The 25,681-nt window shown below is 39.6% G+C and overlaps 1 protein-coding gene across 7 annotated transcripts in view; it reads left to right on the top strand.

The window, feature by feature from the left end:
• The window catches only part of NUMB (NUMB endocytic adaptor protein), a 135,355-nt gene that overhangs the window by 92,711 nt on the left and 16,963 nt on the right, over positions 1-25,681 (top strand). For 4 of the 7 annotated variants that reach the window (XM_028505724.2, XM_028505723.2, XM_028505719.2 and 1 more), the window contains one exon: positions 3,487-3,561. The gene's annotated coding sequence lies outside the window, so the exon portion shown is untranslated. Of the gene's footprint in view, positions 1-3,480; positions 3,562-9,388; positions 9,422-25,681 lie in introns of those variants that run through there. The other 3 variants (XM_028505722.2, XM_036011821.1, XM_036011823.1) reach the window with 2 other exon arrangements.

Genomic DNA, 25,681 nt, shown 5'->3' with positions numbered 1-25,681 from the left:
GAAAAGGCTTCCCAGAATAACAGTTTTCTTTTTATACACCGTGTAATTGGTGGGGGTGGAGCATAAGGAAGATTACATGAATTACAACGATTACATGGGATTGGACTGATTGCAGGGTAGTTAACAAGATTATGCCCTCCCTTGAGGGTGGGCTGAAAAAGGCATTCCAAAGGTTTATTAACCTAGTGTACAAAAACAATGGAGAGAGGATCAAGAAGACAAGGAATAACCAAACGTAGGGGAGGTTGTAGAGAAAAAAGGACCCCCATTCACTGCTGGTGGGAATGTAAACGGATGCAGTTGACACCGGGAAGTCCACATGCAGGTGTTCGTGCTGCCTGTCGCCACCAGAACCAGTAAGCAGAGACAGGGGTTGGGTCTTCGTGGGCGCTTGATTCAGACGCCGGTGATCTGAGAAGACAGCGGTTTGCATAACCTAACAGACTGTCTTACATTCCATTTCAAACCCACTCTTTTGAAAGGGAGAAGAAACGTGTAGGTAAGGGATTTGGAATTCAGGGAAAAGGTTAATCAGATAAAAAGCTGCAGCATTCTTTCCTCTGTTGACCTGTGGTTCTTCACCTGTGTTCAGGGCTGTGGTCCTTATCTGTGTGGAGGGTGTGGTTGGGAACACAGTGGCTCAGGTGCCCTCTTGACCGCTTGAGTCCTCCTGAGGCACGAAGGTGGAACTGCCTCTGGTCTCCTGGTGTCAGGGCGGGTCACACCTTCAGTTCCTGGAACAGTAGCTTTTTCCATGCATTGATTACTAGGTTTATTGATATTAACTAAAACTAAAATTTTCCATTCTTGAGTCCCCTCATCACAGCCACTCTGGAAAACAGTATGGAGGTTCCTCAAAAATTAAGAATAGAGCTACCATAGGACCCAGCAACCCCTCTTCTGAGCATCTACCCCCCAAACTTTGAAAACATATATTTAAAAAGATATGTGCACCCCATGTTTTGCGGGATTATTCACGGTGGCCAAGACAAGAGTTGTGAATTCAAGAGAGGGTTAGCTACAGAAGATGTGGTGCATATATACAATGGAATCCTACTCAGCCATAAGAAAGATGAAATATTGCCACTTGTGACAACATGCATAAACCTTGAGAAATATTGTACTAACTGAAATAAGTCAGTTAGAAAAAGCTAGGAACCATGTGATCTGACTCATATGTAAAACATAAAAATGAAACTCATAGACACAGACGACGTTATGGTGCTTACTGGGAGGAAGTGGGGTGGGGAGAGGAGAAGGTAAAGGTCCAAATACATGATGACCGATGATTTGACTTCGCGTGGTGGGCACACAGTGCAATATACAGATCATGTATCAGAAATGTGCACCTGAAACCTATATAATCATATTAAACAAGGTCACCCAATGCATTTAAAGGTTTTTTTAAAGATTTTATTTATCCACTTCTAGAGAGGGAAGGGAGAAAGAGAGAGAAACATCAATGTGCGGTTGCTGGGGGCCGTGGCCTGCAACCCGGGCATGTACCCTGACTGGGAATTGAACCTGCGACACTTTGGTTCGCAGCCTGTGCTCAATCCACTGAGCTACGCCAGCCAGGGGCACATATAAAGTTTAAAAAATTTAAATATTTACAGTGGTTAAAAAAGTGGACATGGCTCACTTAAGGCAAAGATAACCTTTTACTAAGGAGGTTATAGGTCCGAGGCATGACTCACACCATGACCTACCAGGCAGGAATGTATGACCAGGTCCCCCTGTGAGGTTCCTTTCTGTTAGACTTATCATGACCCCTTATTATCCACAGCTAAAATGTGAGCATTCTTGCTGTTTTATTTAATGTGTATTCAAAATTATAGATGTTACAATTCTTTAGACATTTAATTATTTTGATCTTAGTTCATGAATTTTGTAATTGATGCCTCAAGTATTTTGTTACCTGAAGTCCAGAAGTTTTCTACATTGGTTTTGTGCATTTATTCATCATCAAACAGATCGGAGTAAAAATGAAAAATGTAATATATGAGCATTATAAGACTGGACCAGGCTACATGAGTTTGAGCTTTCATTAGCTGAATGACCTTGGACAAGTTACTTAAACTCTGTATACATGTGTTTCCCATGCATGCCCACTGTTTCACCTCCATTCCAGGGCCAAATGGTGGGAGGCACAGAGAGAGAGGGGAAAAGCAGAAGGGGGTTGGCTGCACCTTCCTGGAATCACAGTTCCACTGAACAGAGAGGAAGGTTCCCTTCCCTTACAGGTGTGGTTTCCATTGCTGCCACCAGCACCTCTGCTGTCACAGGGTTTCTTGGGGCTACAGTGTGAGAGAAGAAAGAAAAAAAGAGAGATGGATAAGAGGGAAGAGGATTCCTGTTCTCTTTCTGAGGATGAGAATTTCTCTTACCTGGTCCTTGAGCCAGAGCGACAGTGCTTTTCCCAGTGCTTTTCCCAGTTCTCTCTCTGCCACAGTGAGAGGTGACAAGGAAGCAGAGGGGAGGGGGAGGTGAACTCCCTGCCAGTTCAAAAATATCTTCAATTACGGTATTATTCTCTGATTCGTCTTCTACTCTTTATAGAGACCTCAAATAGGTGCTCCAGGCATTCTATCCGGGTTTTATTGTTTTATTCAGTGGGTAGACGGTCAAGTTTGTCTACTCTGTCTTACCCAGAAACAGACCCTAAATTTCCTTTGAAAAAAGAGTACTTGCCATATTGCTACCATTCCTTCTGCTTTTCTAATCTAAAACTATTCCCATACTAAGGTGCAATTTGAATCCTATTACCACCTTGAAAAAAAAAAAAAGCTTTATTAGCTCTCCGTTCCTTCTAAGTATAGACTTGCTGTAGCATTCCAGTTCCCTAAGTGCATATACCTCATATTCCAGCCAAATAGTAATAATACTTGCTGATATATAGTTATCCTGTTCTGCATCTCGCACGTTTATTGAATTCCCCCTGCCTAACATAGTTCCCTAAACTTTCCGTTTCTAGCTCCTCAAATGCTTCACATCTTTTAAAGCTCAGATGCACGGCCTCAAATTTTGTTTCAGTTTTCCGCCCTGCTCTTATGTATTCCTCCTAAAAGGAGTGTGTGAACTCTTCAGCCTTGGAGTAACTGGGTTTTATTTATGTATGCCTTTTTAAATATGTGCGTGTGTGTGCGCGCACACACACACACACACTATGTTTTTGGATGGTTTTTATGTTTAGAGGTACAATAACTATTTCTAGCACAGGCAATAGCCTCAGATCCACTAGATTCAGGTAACATTTAGTGCCTACCACGTACTCTTCTGTAATAACTCTTTGAGACACTTATTATACATCTCATTCATTTGAGGACACTGAGGGTAAGTAAAGTAACATTATCTTAACTTTCTACAGTGGCTGAGTTTCTTGAGTGTAGAAATTTCAGTATTCAGTTTCCTACCATCTAATACCTATCATATAGTGGCTACTCAATAAACATAACGAAAGCCCTAACTTTTTTCTTCTTCCTACAGTACCTTGGCCATGTAGAAGTTGATGAATCAAGAGGAATGCACGTCTGTGAAGATGCTGTAAAAAGACTGAAAGCTGTATGTATTTCATGGTTGCCAGGGTTGGTCTATATGCTGTAAATATTTTCTTAAAAAAGATTTTGCTTAGTAAATTTTAGTGATGCACAATCCAATAAGAACAGTGTTTCTCTTAAGGCAAAAGACGTGAGTTGACTAATAAAGAACATCTCATGTTGTCCATCCAAAGATGTAAATTATGAAGAACAACTTCAATTTAGACCAGACATTATCCAAAAGATACTTTTGATTAAGAACCCATATTAACAATGAAATGAATAATATTCTAAAGCCAGGATAAACTGTTACATTTAGTGTCTTAACTGTGATAGCTGGGTTATAAATTATTGTTTTTAAGTCTACGGTAACAAACCGCTTTCAAGGAAAAAATAGAAGATAGGGATTCTGTGCTGAAGGCTGGTGAGGTTTACATTTGGGGAGGACTTACTATCTTGACTGCTACTCCCAGTTTCCTTCTCTACCCCCCTCTAACATAAACAGTGTATTTCTCTGCCTCTTGCACAAACTGCGGCATACTTGAAATGGAAAAATCCTTTTCTAAGATAAATGTTTACTTTGCCTTTATGCCAGAGAACACATTCTAGGCACATGCCTGTGTATTTAATAAAAGGAGAGAATGGGTTCAGAGCTCATAAAGGTTCAGATGAAAGTGTTAATTTCATATTTTGGATATAATCGAAAAACATTTTGAAAAATCTGACAGCCCTCTTCACAACCTTTGGTCTCTGGTGTGTGGCGTCCCCACCCCCACCCACCTTTGCTCTGAAAGCTTTAAGCGTTACTTCTGCATGCCCTTGCCCCAAATAGCATTAAATACTTGTTGCTTTGGGTTTGCTGGTATGGGGGCTGCCACAAGTTTGGCTACTAATGAGTGCTTTTTTTTCTCAATTTACTTAATAATCAGAACTTTTCTGCTTCTTGGTGCATTCTGTATGACCTTTTTTCTAGAATTCCTCAGTATAAAAGATATAAAATCAAGAAAGCAACCACTCCAAGAAGTAGATTATATTTTGGAAGAATGCCTGAGTCTGTTGTAGAAGGGAAAAGAAGAAAAAGACTGATTATACTATGCAAAGAAGTAATGAAATTAAAAACTAAACCAATATAGACAGACGAACACGTATGTACACACACATGCCCTTTACCTTAGATTTTAGTTATTTAAATTCTTAAACGATTGAAGCCCTCCCTAGTCTGTCTTTGCCCTCAAACTATCATAATGTTAAAGGGACTTACATTCATGTATTATGGTACATAGAACTATAATTTATAGACTTGCCATGTCTACCTGAATATATTCCCCAATTAAATGTAGCTACAGATATTGTAACTTTACAAGAAATATAAATTCAGTCTCCTCTTTAACAAAATAATGTTAAGTTTGCTAGAAAAATCAGTTTAGCTAAGAATATTTTAAAAAGTAATGTAATGATCTGCCCTATAGTCATTTAAAGGACATTTTAAACACCATAAACTAATGACTAAAAACAACAGACAAAACTGTGAACAGACTAGATACACCTGAAACAAACTACAGTTATTAAAATCTCATAGCTTGTATAACTTACTGCTAGAAGGTCACTGCAGAATCAGCCTTTAGAAGGTCTTTCAACTCAATGTAGCTTCATGTTCACTCTCTAAATGAGGAAAATCTAGGAATGGTTTAAATTTCCCCAGAAAGTATGTATTAAGAAGTGGTGTTTAGTTGTTTAGTGAGCAGTTAACCCTCTTAACTGTCTAGTTATATTTTAAACCTACTTTTAAATAGAAAACATCCATTTATTATACAGGAAGTAAGGGTTCATTGTATAAAATCCAAATGAACAAAAACAGTATGTAAAATCTCTTGCAATCCCAGAGATAGCCACTGTTTGCCAAGTTTTAAAACCAATTTTTTAGTTAAGTGAATGTTTTTGTTTTATTTTACCTTTTTATATTTTTGGCCAAGAAGATTATAAGCTATAAGCATGATCGAGTACAGGACTATTTAAATAATAAAATTTAATGAGTTTTTATTTTTACCAGAAATAGAAACCAAATTGCCACTTGGTTTAAAACAGTGCCTGGCACATAGTAGCCACTCAAAAAATATTTCTGGAATGAATGCAGAAAACAATTCAGTCCTCAACAGGTGGTCAAATTGAATCTCATAATAATTACCATGTAAGCATAATTATTTTTCATGTTTAAAGTTTATAAAATCCTTTTGCATACTCTAAAGGATCCTTATTTCCCTGTGGTATTTTATGACTAAAATGAAGTTTTATATATGTTGATTATTTTTCTGTACGTACTTAAACTTTTGAACTTTAAGGGGAAATTGACCATTTCTGAAATTTTTATTCAAGATGTTCTTTAAAATTTTTCAGACCAACCCTATCTAGGAGACTTGGAGTGAACATTTATAAGTTTACATAGGGAAACATGTGTTTTTAAAAATAAGATTGACTCTAACGCAGCGCCTCCACACTGATGAGCATGCTGTTACTCAGTGCCCTGCACTCGGCTGCGGCTCCCGTGCAGTCGACACAGCTGCGTTGCTGTCATAGAACTGTGTGCTGGGGTAAGTGCCCGACTTCAGCACGTGGTTGCCACAGTGAAAAATATTTCTGAATTTATCGGAAATAAAAATGCAAACAGTTCCTGAATCAAACACCCTTGGCTAATACTTTCATTCTTACCGATTATACGTGAGCCAATTTTCAGCCCTGGGTACTCTTATTTGACACATATTTCTGCATCTAAATCAGTTTACATCAGTTAAGGGAAAGGATGTTAAATTTAAAAATAAAGCCTTTTTATTTTCATTTTTGACAAGCCACCAAAACAACATAAAATACACAGGAAGTTTCACTAGATACCTGTAGATGTTTTGACTGTTGATTTTCAACATATTTTTTCAAATAGGAAGTCCTCATGTTTAATTAAAAAGTTCCTAGCTTTTACTGTGTGTCCCATTCAAATCAATAAACACTCCATCAATGACATTCATATTCTAGTACCTCTCTTCCTACGTTGCACTATAAAGTATGCATATTTAAAGTTATCTTTAATAAAAAATAAAAATAAAATAAAAATGAGATTGGATCTTTAGGTAACTGATGTCAGTTTTCTGTTCAGCACACTCAACTGTCCCCTTACGTGATGCTGTACTGAGAAGGTTGCAGAAGTCGGAAATTTCCAGCTTGTTCTCAGAACATATTAGTCCACAAAAATTCACGACTTTTGTCTTCACATTTTTACTGTGCAGAAATTTCTAGTTGCCTCCCCTCTTACCAAACACTGATCCTAACAGACATCTATAATCTATAACATCTATGATCAGGTATACCGGACGCTCATATTTTGCCAAAAGCTATGTCTCTGGAGGTGTTTCTGTTTCTGTTTACATAATAGATCATAAAACTTCCTCTTAGAGTTTCACATAAATGCAAGCAAATGTAAAAGTACACAACCTACATATTAAAGGAAAAATGCATATCTGTGGAACTAGTTTAAATGCCAAAGTTTTTAAAATTTGAAGAATTATATAGCTCAGATGTACCAGTTAAGTAGCAAAGCAAACATCATAAACTTATCACTTAAATGACATTTAAACTAAAAATCTAATATTCTAGTGCTTTTTAAATTGGGGGGCGGGGGTTGAAGAAGTACGGTAGTTTGCAAGATAGCTTGCTTTTTCCTGAAAGTAGTTCCTTAAAATTTAGGATTATTTTAAATTAAATTAGAAGTTATCTGTAAACGATATTTTCAAATTAAAAGATACTATAACTAAACAAAAGAGTGATTTAAACATATGCTTCACAGAGCCTAAATATATTTAAATTGTTTTTTACTTTGTATATATAGAGTTAGTTATAGCTATTTTTAACTCAATTACCTTGTGCCATTGTTTCACAAATTAGCCACTTAGGGATTTAGATTGTATGAGATATTGTCTATGGACAATCTATTGTTCATTTTCAGTGTCTTTATATCAGTGCTGGGTGAGGAGTAATGTCAGTCTACTCTGTAAAGAGTGTGTCGGGCCTCTGGTTATGTTGCTTGACACTGATCCAAGATGCCCTTCCTTTTGAAAGGTCTTTTCTTCCCATTGTCTCTGTAAGTGTCTCTTGCTCTGTCTTGGTTTTAGACTAGTTTCATTATACTACCAGTTTCTAATATGTTGGTTTTTTTATTCACTATTTGATATATTTTTTCTAATATATGTTTTTGTTTTAGCAGGTAAAAGAATCATAACTTAATTGTTTTTTAAAAACAGTATTCTCTAATAACTATCTTTTTATGCATTTTGCACATCCACCTTTTTCATTAACATCTGAGATCTTTTATAAAAAGAAGGCAAACTCCATGTTTAACAAGCGCTTTTCTGGGAGCTAAATTCAATATTAATAGATCTCTTTCCCTCACCTCACTGTCCCTTAAGAATGGTGAATCTTTTAACTTTGGCTGCATCCTTAAAAACTGATGGTTGCTCAGTCTAACAAAACTAGGGTCACCAAACTTGGCAGCAGAAATAAAGTTAGTCTTACTGTAATAACTACCCCAATTACTTTATTATTTTTCCTGCTTAAGTTCAACATTTTGTGGCAATATTTGGTACTGTTTGTCATTTTCAAAACTTCGGGAGCAAACAAACAATTTAGTGTTTGAATGACTATAAATTGTCTGAGAGAGTCAAATTTCAGTACAGTCATTTTTTTCTAGACATTTGCGCATCATTAAAAATATTATAAAAAGTAAAGGCTTAAAGTGTAGTTTAACCAAAACTAGGAAAGGTAAAGTTAATCTAGCTTGGGTGAATTAGAACCCATCCTACTTTGCCTAAATTCTTCAAATTTTAAATGGTGACCAGTTTTTAAAGTTTGTATATGCTTAAAAATTAGTGCTGGGACCATAGCTAGCTATGTCTCTCTCATGTGCTTATAACTGTCCATGCAAGTTTCTTTATTCTAAAACAGTAACATTTAAAAAGAAAAGAAAACTCTATTCCTTACATTTCAGTTGTTCACAGATGTGGTTATGCTCTCATATATTTGTTTTCTCTGCTCCAGTGAGATCATTAGCCTTGTGTTTTTTATAGATGATTTATTCTGTGTTTGGAATAGAATTTATTTATTTATTTATATTTTTTCCCATTACCATTTATCCTGCTTATACCCTCTTCCACCCCCCCCGCCCCCGCAACTGCTGGAATAGAATATATTTATTATCTCCCCCGATTGTCATGGGATCGATCGGCACACATACAAATTAATCCTAATGCATCAGTAGGCATTGTCTAAATGACCTCTTGAACTCAGTGAGGAAAAGCCTGACAAGGACCCTTGCTATGCACTCATAATTTAATTTTTTGTGTTGCTATGTCATTATATGGTCATTTGAATGTGAACTGGCTTTTTAATTGATGACTTCCACATAGTTGACCACTTTTCAATTTGAAATATGTATATGGAACTAATCTTTTATTGACTACTCGCTATTATGAAATTTAAAATGCGAATCTCACAAAACTAGGATGTCCTAATCTTTTTCTCTGCTACCAAATTTGGACAATCTCTGTTTTAAAAGTAAATAGAGAACACTAACGAGTTGCTCTGCATGGATACAGGCTCTGACTTCTCATTCTTTCCACGGAGTCTTAGGCCACACAGTGTGTTTCCCTGCATTCTCATGTCACTCCTTGTATGGATAACTCTCCAAAACTCACTCCCCCCTTCTCCTACTTTGCCCTTTACCCAACTTCCTTATGTGCGTATTGGTGTGAAACCCTGGGACATGTAGCCCATACAATAATAGCGCTCGACTTGTCCCCCTGTTCCTCCAGGAAAGGAAGTTCTTCAAAGGCTTCTTTGGAAAAGTAAGTTTGATGCCACATTTGTGCTTGCTTTATAAGGAGTTACACCCCTAGTATAGCACTGATGTATTAAAGAAAAAAAAGAAATACAGCTTTGTTGTTTCTATAATACAGGAATTGATTTGACTATATATGGAAATTAATGAATTAGAAAGTTGCTATCTGTGATATTACCTATGTCTGTTGATAACAAATCTGATTCCTAGGAAAGTCCAATAAATGAATAAAGTAGGTTAAAGAAGGATTGTCTCTTTAAGACTAGGGGTTAAGTTTAATTTGATCTTGCAAAACTGTTCATATAAGCATATTAGCTGAATTTTCGACAAGTGGGTTTTATTTAGTGTTCAGTATTGACAGAGAAATGGGAAGAAATAACTAAATTCAAGTGAAAATTAAATGTTTCCCAAGTTTTATCCTCAACACTATTTTTTTCAATCTAAATTAAATTTCAGGTGAAGTAAGTGAAAGTACATAAACCTATCTTTGGGGATCCTATGATTTTTACCCTGGGCTACTTACTTATCTAAGAAAAACTATCTTGATTAGTTTACTGAATATCTGTCATATATGGAGTTTCTGTAGATGCTTTTCAAGTAATGACTGTTTAATGTTCAGATTTCCGTAGAATTAATATATGTACAAGTAGGTAAATATATTTGTAACATTTTTGTGTCCACACTTAGTTTTGAGTGTTACAAAATAATGCAGACTATGGAAGTATAAGAAAAAACTGCTGTCATTGGATAACAGTGTAAATTACTAAAAATTTATGTGAATATAAAAATCCCATCACAGTTATTTTTTTTACTGGGTGGTTTTATTACTTTGAAAATTTGTTTTATAAAACAAATAGTTCCCATTTGCTTCTCAAATAAATATTTTAGTAATAACCCATTTTTACATGTTTTTGTTTAGGGTACCTTTATATTAATGTAAACAAATTTGAAGGATTTTTAGAGTAAATAGTTTAATTTAGTTACTGCTGTCAACCTGAAATAAAAAGTTACATAACTGACCCACCACACACGTCACCATAAAATGTTTTAATAGATATTTTGAGCCTGAGTCAAATTAACAGGTTCATAATATGTGGGATCATATCTAGAAAGAACTAATTCTATGAACATTTCCATTATTATTAATTGGTACTTAATTGTTAAGGAAATGTTTTTTGTGGAGTGCTTATTCTTTTCCAAGCAGAATTTCTCAAAACAATTCCACATCACCACAATTATTACACAATTTTTATTTTCCAAGTGATTAGTTTTTCATGTCTACTATAGTAAAATAGCCTTGTCTATGAAGGACAGGTCGTTGAAATTTACTTCATATATAAGCATGTTAAAGGTATATATTTTTTGAAGTTTATAATACGGCGTTGAGAAACAAAGGCAGGCCTTATTTCAGAATCAGTCCCAAGGCGGCAGTGCTCACCACTGTCCGCAGCCGGGCCCTGGCGCACCTGCGGTAGCCGGACGGGGCCACGCCGCGCTTCGTCGCTGTTTTCACTGCATTTGCCACGTGATAAGCCTGCATGGCATGAAAAAGAAAATTATGAGTCAATCCACTTCCTCTTTACAATAATCTTGAAATTATCGTTCTCCCTAATTTGCAAGAAAACTGAAGTTTTACAGAGGCTAAGTGACCCACCTAAATTCACACATATAATAATAAGTGGTAGAAGCTAAGACTTGAACCCAGATAATATGACTCTGGAGCCCACGCTCTTAGTCACTATACTGTACAATCACTCTGTTTTCATATTATTTACAAGCAGATTTTAAAAGATTCACCCTAGAGGATACTAGTAAATAAAGAGCTTCCTGGAAACTTATTTTTACTCTCTGACTTCTTTAAAGGTAGTAGTTAACTTTGGATTTATCTCTAGTTAATTTGCTTTTTTATTAGTTAAAACTTTAAAGAGTCTTTTTTAGTGATTCAAACTAACATACTTATTTTGGAGATACTTAAATCAGATTAGTGAGTTTGACACCCACAGGGTATCCTTAAAAGGTGCTAAGGAATCCCATACTGGCATCCCTGAACAAATGTGACTGTCAGAGTGTTTTCTTAATGTTTTGCAGGGGGGATTCTTTTTATGGCAGGGTGATTTTATTCTAATATACAATTTAAAAAATTACAGTAAGTCATTCAGAGAGTTTGGAAAACCAAGGTGGGGCAGAGCGGGGGGGGGGGGGGGGGGGGGGGGGGGGGCGGGGGGGGGGGAGCATCACTCATAATCTTAATTTGAATGGTGCTTTTAAATGCAAAACTTTACTTTGGAGCCTTTTAAATCTTTCAAGTTGCCATCATTCAACTCAAGTGCACACTCTTCTACAAGAAATAGGCTGGTGAAAGAGACTTGTCTGTTGAGTTTGCCAGGTGCATTGTGGTTTGATGAAAGCTGAAAATGAAGAATCTCATAGAACAGTGGGATAGGGAGTTTTTATCCAGCACAGTTCCCCTTAAAGTTTGATGTTTTCTTAGCCTTCACATCATGTGTGCCTTAATCGTCCGGCATAACGACATCATCGGATATTAAGAAGTGTCTCCATCAAACACATTTGGCATGAAAGTAGGTGGATGTAAGGATTGTTAGCTCTGATTCTGAATTTTTAAGTCATGGCCAGGAAGACTGCTGCTTCCTTTCCCCGAGTTGCATCCTGGACCTGACTACACAGTCACTTCCTGTTCCTGCCTCACCTGCCTATGGGAGCAGTGCCCCCAGAAGCTTCATCCGCAGGGAACAGATGCCTGGCTCTGTCACTGGCCTCTGTTACTAACCCGCTGTAAGCTTATACACATCTTAAACGAGATGGGAAAAAATCTGAGAACCTGAAATAACTTTTTCCAAAGTAGCACATTAAATTGCTCATTATTTTAGGGAAGTCAAGAATGTAGTCAACTTTTTAAGAAGTGTTATATGCATCTTCATTTGTGTTTTTGGCCGTACTAGACTAGTACTTTATTACCAAGTAACTATAGGGCATTTAACATTTGAAAATGATTTTATAATTTTAATATATTTGAGGAACCCTATGAGCGAAGTAATCTATATCCCCATTTCTATGAGGAACTAACTGAACACAGAGATATAAAATGCTTAGACTTCCACATTAGGTCTCTTTTTAAAGCCATGGTATCAGAAAAACTCAGTTCACTGTACCTCCTGCGGGTCTTTCTCCTGTGTCTCCTGTATATTCACACAGAATATTTCACTTCTGGTCACCAAATACGTGGGGATTTTTCCCACACCAAGCAATTCTCTGCAACACCAGCTGGCTATCCTGCAATTGAACTGAATTCTGACACTGTCTACCTGGAAACAGTGTCAGATCCCACAGGGTAAGGGCTCAGTCCCACAACACTGCTCCCACCTCATTTCAACTGCAAGTAGTAGGTCCCAGGTTACTCACAGCTTCTGTCCAGTTGTTTGGCTGCAAATCGAAGGTTCCCATGACCTTCTTCCTCAGGTTTGATTAATTTGCCAGAGCAGCTCACAGAACTCCGGCAAACACATCAGTTTATCAAAGGAGGTGATAAAGAATACAGATGAAGAGCTACATAGGGTGAGGTCTGGGAGGATGCCAAGCTCAAGAGCTTCTGCCCCTGTGGAGTTCGGGTGCGTCACCCTCCCAGTGTGGATGTGTTTGCCACCCTGAAAGCTCTCTGAACCTCTTAATGTTGGGACTTTATGGAAGCTTTCTCACATAGGCTTGATTATTACCCCATTTTTAGTATCTCTTCCCTCTCTGGAGAATGGAGGGTGAGGCTGAAAATTCCAAGCTTCTAATCAGGGCTTGGTCTTTCTGGTGACCAGCCCTCATCCAGGGGTCCACCCAGAGTCACCTCATTAGAACAAAAGATGCTCTTAGTGCCCTTACCGCTTAGAAAATTCCAAGGGTTTGGGGAGTTCTGTGCCAGGAACTGGGGACCAAAACCAATATATATTTTCTATTATCTTACACGCATTTACTTATGTTTATGTAGAACTTTATAGGTTATGATATTCTTTGACCTACTTTCTAATTTGCTGCTCACAACACCTCTGTGAGTTAGGCAGGACAGTTCATGAAACTACATTTTACAAATGAATTAATTAGCTCAAAGAGGTCACCCAGCTAGTAGTAAATGACAGTGCAGACCCTGAAACCAAGGTTTTCTGAAACGTGGTGCAGAGTCCTTTCACCTACCCCATATTAATGTTCTGCCATTCAAAAGTGTTGGCCTTTGCTGTCCTCAGGTGAACCTTAATTAAAATGAATGAAGAAGGGCCTAATGCAGAGGACACAGATTATTCAAGGGCCTGAATGCTTCCCACAAATGTGTTGTATGGCCTGTGCACAGTGTGTAACTTGGAATTAGTTGCCAGTATTCCAGACATTGAAATCTTGCACGTAAAACCTTGGATATGTTTAAAATGGAGATACTCACCTACCTGCATCCATGCCCACATGCCCTGTTTTCCCTCTTATTGAAGGGATGAGCATGCTGCAGGCTGCAGCCAGCTCCTCCAGTAGATTCTGATTACTCTAGCTCCTATTTACTGCAGCAATGCTGCCCCCCCTCCTCCATCAGTTTGCTTTCTTTAGTGGATTGTCCACTAGTATGAAAACAAACCATCCTTTTAAATAAAGATTTCTTCTTAGTGCCTAGAGTTCTTCTTCTCCCTTCCTTCGTTAAACCCATTTAATCAGACTTTTGCCCTCACCACTCCACCAAAGCTGGTCTTGTTGATTCTTCCTCTATATTACTATTCCAGTGGTTTTGTCACCTCATTCAGCCTATCAGTAGCATTTGACATAGCCCATTCCTCCCCTTCCTTGAAATACTCCATTTCTTTGGAGTTGAAGGATCATATTCTTGGCTTTTTCTTATAATGCTGCCTACTTTGCTATTTGGTTCATATATGCTACCATCCTTTTTTTTTTTTTTTTTTTTGGAAAGCCTTTAAAGGCCCTTTTCACTTAAGAAAATGCAGGAAATAGAGTACATTAGTGTCCTGGATTAAAAGTTACTGTACTTTCAATGAAGCAGCCTTTAGAGACTGTGGCAGTCTCCATCCCATGGAAAGCTGCATTTCTTTCCCTTCACTGCTTTGTCCTTTGAGGAATACTCACTGTCTCTTGGAATGATAAGATAAAATCTGTTTATTATATGATTCTGTTAAGAAATTCAAATGTCATCAAATTATAAGGCTTTAAGGCTTTTCTCCAGTTAAAAAAAATGAAGCCAAGTTTTCTGTGACAGCAAAGAAGTCTCTTGATTTATTACAAGGCACACCATGTCATGGTTGGTTGCCCGTTAATATATTGCTATTCTGTAATGACTGGGTTTTCTCGGTGTGCAGATGTGCACAGAAAGGCTAGCCTGTGATTCCTTACACATTGGGTACCCTTGAAGGTCTCTTTGGTTTGTAGCAGAACTTTGTGAAACAGGAAGCAAATCACCGTTGCTCAGAAAGAGTGACATGCTCTGCGCCTGCTGCCCAAACTGTTGGCTGCTGTTGCTTTGTAATAGCTCCTGGCTCTGCCAAATTACGCTTCCATGTGTCTTGATAGCATTTCTTCATGCTGGCTTACATTAGAACATCCGCTTAGCCTTTTTGCTCTTACCGGTCGTATGCCTAGCAGAATTGTCTTGCCTCCAAATATTCTGTTCATGTTGATTAATTGCATGCTCTTATCTCACTGGGATTTGGGGAATCATAGAACTTTAGAGCTGGAAAGCACCTGAGACCTGAGTCACAGTTCAAAATACTAGGAGATAAGCACATTTGAAAACAACAAAAACAGGAAAGAAAAATAATTCAGGGACACAATTTCGAACAGATTTAATATCTCATTATAATGAATTTTCTTTTCAAAACGATTTAATTAATTAATGATCACTTCTTAGCGATTATGATGATTTATATTGGGTTGGCATACTGTGGCACATTGCCTGTTTTGGTGAATAAAGCTTTATTGGAACAAAACCATGTTCATTTGTTTATACATTGTCGGTGGTTGCTTTTGTGCTACTGTGGCAGAGTTCATAGTTGTGACATAGAACATACAGCCTGTGAAGCCTTAAATATGTATCTGGTCCCTCACATAAAAACTTTGCCAATCTCTGATTTAAACAATTTAAAATTTAATCTCTCCAACCAGAAATCTGAAGTACTTTCCTAGATAACACCAATATGTAAAATGAAAGAGTACCTGTAAGGGTATGTCAGCCTTCTGAGAATATCACCAACTTATGATTTTTGTCCTTTTTTAATTTATTTCTTAAACAATATACTCAGGAAATAGATTGGTAGATAGGTAATGGTAGTTCTTTATTGTAATTAGTTGTTTCAGTTACTTTTTATCATGAGTAGCTTTTAAATTTAGGGGAAGTGGTGTTACAGTTTATTATTGTTTAAATTACTATATACGTGTTATTTTTGCAACCATTGTATTTCTCCACTGGTGTTTTCATGTTAAGATTATCTGTGCATTTCTTTGCAGTACGTGTAAGTTTCCTAACTTAGTAAGTCGTAATAGATCCACTACCTGCTGTCATTTTCTCCAGCGTCAGCCTGCTCAGTTTCTGTGTCGGTTTATATCTGCTCGTAATGAAAGGTGTTTAAGGCAGATGTTAATTCTAAAATTCTAAGTTGGATATTTAAAGAGTTGAGTGGTTACTTGAAAGTTATAATTACATTTGTCATCTTTCATTCATAGGTTAGCTTGAGCCTTCTACTCAGATTTCACCAGTTTAAATTCAAGCTTAACTGAAGTTCTCTCCATGTTAGACTCATTTTCTTTCCTTGAAGAATAAGCAGTTTTCTCTTTGTTGTAAAACTGTTTTTAGCACATTGACACTAGTCAGTTGAATTCTACCTAGAACCGTGAAATCACTGTTAAAATGGAAAGTGTTGGAACAGTGGTGATGAAATAACTCTTAATATCTTATATCTAGTTTACCCCACCACCTTGTTATTAGTTTCAGAAGATTTACATAGTCTTTTTTGTAAGACTTCATGTATTTATTTTTAGAAAGAGGGGAAGGGAGGAAGGAAGGGAGAGACATCAGTTAATTGCCTCTCAAATCAGCGGCCTTCGGGTTTGCAGGATGACACAGAACCAGTTGAGCCACACTGGTCAGGGCTGTAGTATTTTTGTGAAGAGGTGTTTGTGGCAGACTCACCCTCAACTCGGCCTACATCCATTTGGACATGTGCTTTTCACCTCTTTCACAGTGGCTCCCACACCTTGACCTCTTCTTTTCTTTTCTCTGTCTGAATTTGAAAAGAAAAAAGAGGTATTTGTGTCACTAAGATGTATGTAAACTGAATTTCATACTTACTCTGGGTGATTTGTTTGTTTTGCTAGCTGACGTTCTTATCTCCTTGGGTATTAGTCTTAAATGGACAGTTTTAGGGCAAGCAAAAACAAAAACTTTCATCTTCTATGACTTATTTTTTTAATATATTTTATTGATTATGCTATTACAGTTGTCCCATTTCCCCCTTCTCTCCCCTCCCCCCTGTACCCCCCTCCTGCCCACTTTTCCCCACTTTAGTTCATGCCCATGTGTCATACTTGTGAGTTCTTTAGTTTCTACATTTCCCGTACTATTCTTGCCCTCCCCCTATCTATTTTCAATCTACATTCTACGCTACTTATTCTCTATACCTTTTCCCCCTCTCTCCTCCTCCCACCCCCCCTGCTGCTAACCCTCCATGTGCCCTCCATTTCTGTGGTTCCGTTCCTGTTCTAATTGTTTACTTAATTTCTATTGGTTTTGCCTTAGGTGTGGTTGTTAATATTTGTGAGTTTGCTGTCCTTTTACTATACATGTCTTTTTTTTATCTTCTTTTCTTAGATAAGTCCCTTTAGCATTTCATAAAATAAGGGCTTGGTGATGATTAACTCCTTGAACTTAACCTTATCTGAGAAGCACTTTATCTGCCCTTCCATTCTAAATGAGAGCTTTGCTGGATAGAGCAATCTGGGATGTAGGTCCTTGTCTTTCATGACTTGGAATATTTCTTTCCAGCCCCTTCTTGCCTGTAAGGTCTCTTTGGAGAAATCAGCTGACAGTCTGATGGGAACTCCTTTGTAGGTGACTGTCCCCTTATCTCTTGCTGCTTCTAGGATTCTCTCCTTTGTTTTTACCTTGGCTAATGTAATTATGATGTGCCTTGGTGTGTTTCTTCTTGGGTCCAACTTCTTTGGGGCTCTCTGAGCTTCTTGGATTTCTTGGAAGACTGTTCCCTTTGCCAGATTGGGGAAGTTCTCCTTTATTATTTGTTCAAATACGTACTCAATCTGTTGCTTTTCCCCTTCCGATTCTGGTACCCCTATAATTCGGATATTGGAACGTTTAAAGGTGTCTTGGATGCTCTTAATCTTTTCCTCAATTTTTTGAATTCTTATGTCATCTTGCTTTCCTGCTTGGTTGATTCTATCTTCCTTCTGGTCCACTGTATTGTTTTGAGACTCATATTCCTTCCTTTCACTATTGGCTCTCCTCCTCATATCTTCCTGCATCTCTTTTATGGTAACCTGCATCCTTTCATCTAGATTTCGTCCAAAATCTACCAGTTCCGTGAGCTTTCTGATCACCAGTGTTTTGAACTGCGCATCTGATAGATTGGCTAATTCTTGGTCGCTCAAAAGGATGAGTCCTGGGGGACTGATCTGCTCTGTTGAAAACATATTTTTTTCTCCTGTCTCTCCTTTTTTTTTTTTTTTTTTCCGGTCTGGTTGCTCTTGTTACGGTGGGGGGCGGAGCCTTAGGTGCTCACCAGTCGCTAGATTGTGACGTTATATGTGGGGGCGGGGTAGGAGCGGGAGCGGGACGGGAGAAAACAATGGCGATAGTTCCGTTCCCCTGGACTCAGACCCTTGTCTGGGCTTCCAGGCTGTGAGCTCTGCCCTGGTCCACAATTGCTACCCCTCTGGGTCTGCCAGCTGCAGCTTGCGTACTCAGGGATTACCACTGCCTTCTTGCGCCCCCAGATGGCTTTTGTGCCGAGTTCACGCCAAACTTTCCCCCAACCTCCGTGCGCCGCCGACCCGAGCCAGCCCCGCGCCCGCCAGGCTCGTCTTCTCCTACCAGTCCGGATGAACGCGTCTACTTCAGCTTCTTGGCTGCCCGACTTCCATTCAGATAAATCCTCTGCCGGATCTGGGTGTTATTCTGATAGTAAATTATTGTTGTAAATTATTGTTTTTCTAATCTTGGTTGTACGAGGAGGTATGGTGCATCCACCTATTCCTCCATCTTGCTGGAAGTCCCTATGACTTATTTTTTTAAAATTTCTTAGCAATATTATTTTATATTATCAGAATGAAAGACTGTAAAGTTCACAAATAATACAGAAGCATTGCTACTATACAGAACCTGTGAGGGGAAGGCTGGACTTAATTTCAGCTACAGGTGTCTTGGATCCGTAATATCTCAGAGGCTGGTGGAAGTAGCTGTAATGTGGCAGACTGGAGTGACATCCAAGTGCCGGCACCCAGGTGTATAATCAGATACAAAAAAAATTTATGTTTTCTGTTTTCTTCCCCTCTTTAGAGAGATCAGAGGTCATGAAATATGACAAATACACTGCTTCACTGAGAAGTTAGTACAACACCATTATAAAGACATTCCTCAAAAAGTAGAGATGTTTTGATAACAGTATAACTGGGCCAATAAACTGTTCCATTTTCCTGTCAGAGGTGTCCAGCCTTTTGGCATCTCTGGGCCACACTGGAAGAAGAGTTGTCTTGGGCCACACATTAAATACATAGACACTAGCGAAGACTGATGAGCAGAAAAAGGGTTTTAAGTAAATTTACAATTTTCTGTTGGGCCTCATTCACAGCCATCCTGGGCTGAATGTGGCCTGTGGGCTGCGGGTCGGACACCCCTGCGTGGTAAGGAGGCTAAATGGGGGACATTCCTATTTTAAAATGGCCTTTTATTTTTCCCATCTTCAATCTCCCAGCCTTAAAGTACTTTCATCCGTTGGCTCAGATACTGAACACTGCAGGCTACAATTGCTCAATAAGCAGACTAATAAAACTTCTCATTTAAATCTCCTACACAGGATTTTCAGTGCCATTTCGCAGTCTCCTCTGTCACTGATCAGCTGTTTCCTATTCCCTACAGCGGGTATTTAGCACACTCATCCCTTCAACAAATATCCCTTAAACTCCTACTCTGTACTAGGCATTGTTCTGAGGCAGTGAACAATAAAGTTGGAAACAACCCTTCCCTTACAGAGCGTACCTTCCAGCAAGCTACTGAACACTGTGCTCCTGTGCGTGTTGGTTAAACACCGGCTGTCACTGCTGCGGGCGGGCGGGACGACTGCTGTCCCAGTCTGCCTGGAACAGCCCCAGCCGAACACCCGTTTCACTGGCAAGGGGGCCCCAGTTTTAGACAAAAGTATATGACCATCCTAGTTCTAAACCTTTTATGTATATTAATTCATTTAATCCTCAGGGTAATCTCATGAGGTACGTAAGATTATTAGCATCATTGTGCAGGTAATGAAACTGAAGCATAGAGAAGGAGAGTAATTTGCCCTCCGTCACATAGTAAGTGGCAGAACCAGAATTGAAACCCAGGCAGCAGCCTGGTCTCAGAGTCTGTGCTCTAGTCCCTGGGTTACACCGCCCCTAGGCTGCTGTTGCAAGTCTTCCTGTCTTACTCTGCGTGTCTACCTTCCCCTCCCCCACAAAGTAAAGCAGGTGATCTCATTTCCTTCACAGATAAATTTGTGACTCTACGAAGTAAACTCCCCCAACTTGCCAAACCCTCTTTTAAAATGTCTTCATTTCTACTCAGCCTCACTTCATCCGTCCATTTCAAGGAAAGGGGTCATCCCTCTTCCTGTCTAAAACTTGTGTGTCTGCCTCATCCCATCCCACCTCTTGGATGACTTTGTTTTCTAAATTACTCCTCTCTTGCCCTGACCAGTTTGGCTCAGTGGGTTGGGCATCATCCCAGAAAGCTAAAGGTCACCGGTTTGATTCCTAGTCAGGATACATGCCTGAGTTGCAGGCCAGGTCCCTGGTTGGGGGCATGTGAGGGTTGCCACCAACCCTCTCTTTCTCCTTCCCTTCTCCTCTCTGAAAATAAATAAATAAAATCTTGAAAAAAAACTATTCCTTTTTTTCTTGGGTCTTCAGTCTTCCGCTTTCCACTAGCTTTGCCCAGTCAGCATATAAGCATGATCTGTTGTTGTTGAAAGGTATCTTTCAAGAAACTTTACTGTTGGGAGAAGTTTCTTAAAGTTTAATAATTTAATGATGATAAATGCCTATCAGTGATTTATTACCCTGTTAAATCCCAGATAATTATATATATTTCTAAATCTTTTTACCAACCCTTACCATCTGCAAATACTTTACAAATGAAGAATTGGGAACTCGGGGGACTACATAACTTGCGTAGCTTATAAACAGTGGCCCTGAATTCAGACTCACATTTTCCTTAATCCAAAGTTTCTTTTATTGCTGGTACATCATGCAAATTTATCACAATTCTTAAAGACTTCCTTTGATCCTCTGCCTGTCCTAATACTCATAGACTTTTCTTGCCTTTCGTTTACTTCCCAACCCATCCTAATATGACTCCCACTTCTGTATTAATCAGGACCCTCCAGAGAAACAGAACCACCATCTGTTTCTCTCTCATATATATTCAGATTAGGTTATATCTATCTATACATATATTTAGAGAGCTGCTATGACTCCCTGTCATACCAAGCCACGCTACCAAGACATGGAGCGTTGATTTTAAGAATTGGCTCATGTGAGCTCTAGGACGACTTCGGTTCAAGATGGTGGCATTGATAAACAGAGCTCACCTCCTTGTACAACCACATCAAATTAACAACTGAAATGTAGAACAACCATCACTCAGAACCATCAGAAATCGAGTCTGACAACTATGGAATTAAAGAAACCACATCCATCAAGACTGGTAGTAGGGGTGGGGGTGTAGAACAGGCTAGTCCCACATCCGCATGTGGTGGATAAACATTCCAAAGGGGTATCTCATGAGTGAAGAGTCCCAGCCCTACCCCAGGACCCCCAGCCCAGGGTCCAGTGTCAGGAAGATAAGTCCCCATAACCTCTAGCTGCAAAAACCAGCAGGGATTGAGTCAGTAAAAGAAATTTCTGCAGTCCCAAGCAGTTCCCCTTAAAGAACCCACATACAGACTTACACAGACACACGCTCTCTGAGCTCCTACACAAGAGGGGTAGCAGCTTGAAAGGCATCAGTGGCCTACAGGGAGGAACTGAAGTATCTGGCATCAAGGTGGGAACTGGAACACAGCTTTCTCCCAGACAGAAAGGCAGACAGAGGGTATTGTCCCTTTTCTGAGCCTTCCCCCCATGGAGCCACACAGCCAGCAGGCAGGTGCCATACCTGAAACTCCATCAACCTGGCTAACACTGTTTGGCCCACCCTGGAGATCCCCTAAGATTCCTTCCCAGGCAACTTACTGGCCCATCCAAATGTTAACTGTGAATTTTCCATATGAATGGTTTATCTTGGCTCATGCTTTACACTTTCCTAAATCCTGCCAAACAAGCAACAGCTAAGTGGCCCCAGGCCCAGCACTAGCATCAGCCAACCTAGATTCAAAGCTTGGCTTCCCCAGGGAATCTCCAAGCCCAGCACATATAGCAGCCATCTCAGATTGCTTTGTAGCTCAGGCTCGGTGGTCCTGGCAGAACACAGGTGGGGGCTGACCTTGGCTCTCACCACCCGGGAATCCCAGGGTCTCTTCACCCAGTGGACAGCTACAGACCACGTCAGAGCACCACACCCTATCCCTGCACAGCTGATCCTCCAGAGGACAAAGGTTGGTAGTCAGTGGTCACAGCCAGTCCTTGCAGCTGACTAGCCTAGGTAAATCACTCCCATTGACCTGCCAACAGCAATCGAGTCTCAACTACAAGAGGTGGGCATGCTCAGGCCACATGAAGGGTGCACCTCAAGTACCCAGCTTGGATGACAGGGGAGGCTGTGCCACTGGACCCTACAGAACACGTACTACATTAGCCCACACTACCAAGACAGGGAGTCATAGCAGTTCTATCTAATACATAGAAACAAATACAGGGAGGCTGCCAAAATGAGGAGACAAAGTAATATGTCCCAAATGAAAGGACAGATCAGAACTCCAGAAAAAGAACTAAGCAAAGAGGAGATTAGACAACCTATCTGAGGCAGAGTTCAAAATACTGGTAATCAGAATGCTCACAAAACTGATTGAGCTTGGTTGCAAAATGAAGGAAGAAATGAAGGCTACACAAAGTGAAATAAAGGAAAATATACAGGGAACCAATAGTCAAGGGAAAGAAACTTGGACTCAAATCAACAATTTGGAACAAAAGGAAGAAATAAACATCCAACCGGAACAGAAGGAAGAAACAATTCAAAGAAATGAGGAGAGGCTTAGGAACCTGTGAGTCAAACACTCCAATGTCCGAATCATAGGGGTGCCAGAAGGAGAAGAGGAAGAGCAAGAAATAGAAAACTTATTTGAACAAATAATGAAGGAAAACTTCCCCAATCTGGAGAAGGAAATAGATGGCCTGGAAATCTAGGAAGCCCAGAGAGTCCCAAAGAAAATGGACCCAAGGAGGAACACACCAAGACGTATCAGCATTAATTTACTCAAGATTAAAGATAAGGAGAGAATCTTAAAAGCAGCAAGAGGAAAGGAGACAGTTATCTACAAAGGACTTCCCATAAGGATATCAGCTGACTTCTCAAAAGAAATTTTACAGGCAAGAAGGGGCTGGAATGAAGTATTCAAAGTCATGAAAGACAAGGATCTACATCCAAGATTGCTCTATCCAGCAAAGCTATCATTTAGAATGGCAGGGCAGGTAAAGTGATAAAGTGCTTCCCAGATAAGGTAAATTTGAAGGAGTTCATCATTACCAAGCCCTTATTATATGAAATGTTAAAGGGACTTATCTAAGAAATATAAGGTCAAAAACTATGAACAATAAAATGACAACAAACTCACAACTATCAACAGCTGAACCTAAAAAATAAAAACAAAAAAAATAAGCATACAACAAGGACAGGAACAGAATCACAGAAATGGAGATCACATGGAGGGTTGTCATGGGGAGGGGGAGGGGAGAATGAGGGAGAAGGTACAGAGAATAAGCATAATAGGTAGGTACAAAATAGGAGGATGTTAAGAATAGTATGGGAAATGGAGAAGCCAAAGAACTTAATATGTACAACCCATAGACATGAACTAAAGGGGGCTGGTAAGGAGGAGGGGAATAAAGGGGAGAAAAAATGGAACAACTGTAATAGCATAATCAACAAAATAATTGAATCTAAAAAACCAACTAAGCAAACAAAAAGAACAGACAGAATCATGCCTATGAAGAGCATTGTGATTGGTGCGAGGTAGGAGGGGGTGTGGGGGAATGGGTGAAGAGGTGAGGGGACTGGGACGTACAAATGGGTAGTTACTGAGTAGCCACGGGGATGTAAAGTACAGCACAGGAAATGGAGTAGCCACGAACTTACACGTGGACGTGAACAACGGTGTGGGGATTGCCTGAGGGAGTGGGGAGTGCTGGGTGGAAGGGGACAAAGGGGAAAATTGGGATAACTGTAATACCATAATCAATAAAACATAATTTAAATAAAAAGAATTGGCTCATGCAATTGTGGGGGCTGGCAAGTGTGAAATCTGTAGGGCAAGCAAGCAGGCTGGATACTTAAGTAGAATTTCTATGTTATTGACTTGAGGCAGAATTTCTTCCCTGGGAAACCTCAGTTTTTACCTGAAGGCTTTCAGCTGATTGGATGTCCCCCTCCCCGAATATTATCAGGTTAATCTCCTTTGCCTAAAGTAAATTGATTGTCAATGTTAATCACACCTACAAAATACTTTACAGCAACCTCTGTACTAGTGTTTGACCAAACAACTGGGCAACCATAACCTAGCCAGTTTGACAGATAAAACTAATCATCACAACCCCTATCGCTGTACCTTGTCTTCTTCATGGCTAAATCCGATGGACACTTTCCACAGCTTTTCTCACTGGATCCCTTTGCAACATTTGATGTTTTGGACCACCCCATTACTTCTGAAACCCGTCTCCCTTGGTTTCAGTCATCCTAATGTTTCCCAGTTTCCTGTCTTTCTGGCTGTTCCTTTTCTCACATTTCAAAGACTTAACTCATCTTCTCCCAATTCTTTAGTTATTGATAGTCTTTTCTATCCTTGGCTCTCTTATTATTCCCATTAATGGTGTCTCCCAAATCTCAGATTCCATGTTAGAATTCTCTACTGAGCTTCACACCTATATATGCAATTACCTGCTGCACATCTCCACCTGGATATTGCACAGACACCTCAAACTGTGCTTGTCTTAAAACCGAAGTCCTCTCCTTTCCCTTTCAAATGTGCTTTTACATCTCTTCTGTGCTCCATCTTAGTTGGTGGTACCTCTCCACCCAGTTACCCAAATCAGAAACCAGAGAGGACCCTCGGCTTCTCCTTACATTTACCATGTAAGACCTTCTCTCCATCCCGATCTCAGCCAAGAAGGCTCAACCCGTGTTTTCTCTCACCTGGGATCTTGGTGTGGTCTTTTCGCCTCCTGTCACATGCTCTTTCCAGCTCCTCTACACTGGTGCCAAAGTGGTACTTTAAGAAGGCCAGTCTTTTCGTTCATGTTTAAATTCCTCTGGTATGTCCTAATTGCCCACAGAATTAGGTGGAATTCTTTAGCAGGCCTACGAGGCCCTCTGTGACTAGGCCTTTCCTACCCTTCAGCTCCCACACCCCTTGCTCTCACCCATTGTACTTTCAAGCAAGTATTTTTAGAGCCCAGGCTTGCCATGTCCTGCATTGCTGTCTTCTGCCCAGCATGTCCACTGTTTCTGTCTGTTCCCTCCCTCCCACCGTGGACATTGAGAAAAATTATTTCAGCACCCAGTTCTGTCTTCTCTGGATAACCGTTCTTGATTCCACAAATAGATTTGACTCGGCCTGCTTCCTGACATCGTTCTACATTGTTTTCAGCTCTACTAAAGCAGTTACCGCTGGATTAGTTTTTTGTTTACCTGAGTGTCATCTTTCAGTGGGCTGTGAACTCAAGTATTTTCACTGTCGGGCATATAATAGACTCTGATCTGATGTGTGGCAGTGACGGAGATGGTGAGCGAGTGAACTGGTACACAGTTCACTTAAATAAGGACATGCCTTCCATACCGAGGGGTGTTATGCTTGGACACAGA

The sequence above is a fragment of the Phyllostomus discolor genome, chromosome 1 (genome assembly GCF_004126475.2).
Source record: "Phyllostomus discolor isolate MPI-MPIP mPhyDis1 chromosome 1, mPhyDis1.pri.v3, whole genome shotgun sequence".
Classification (NCBI taxonomy): domain Eukaryota; kingdom Metazoa; phylum Chordata; class Mammalia; order Chiroptera; family Phyllostomidae; genus Phyllostomus; species Phyllostomus discolor.
This window is presented reverse-complemented; position numbering and strand designations above follow the sequence as displayed.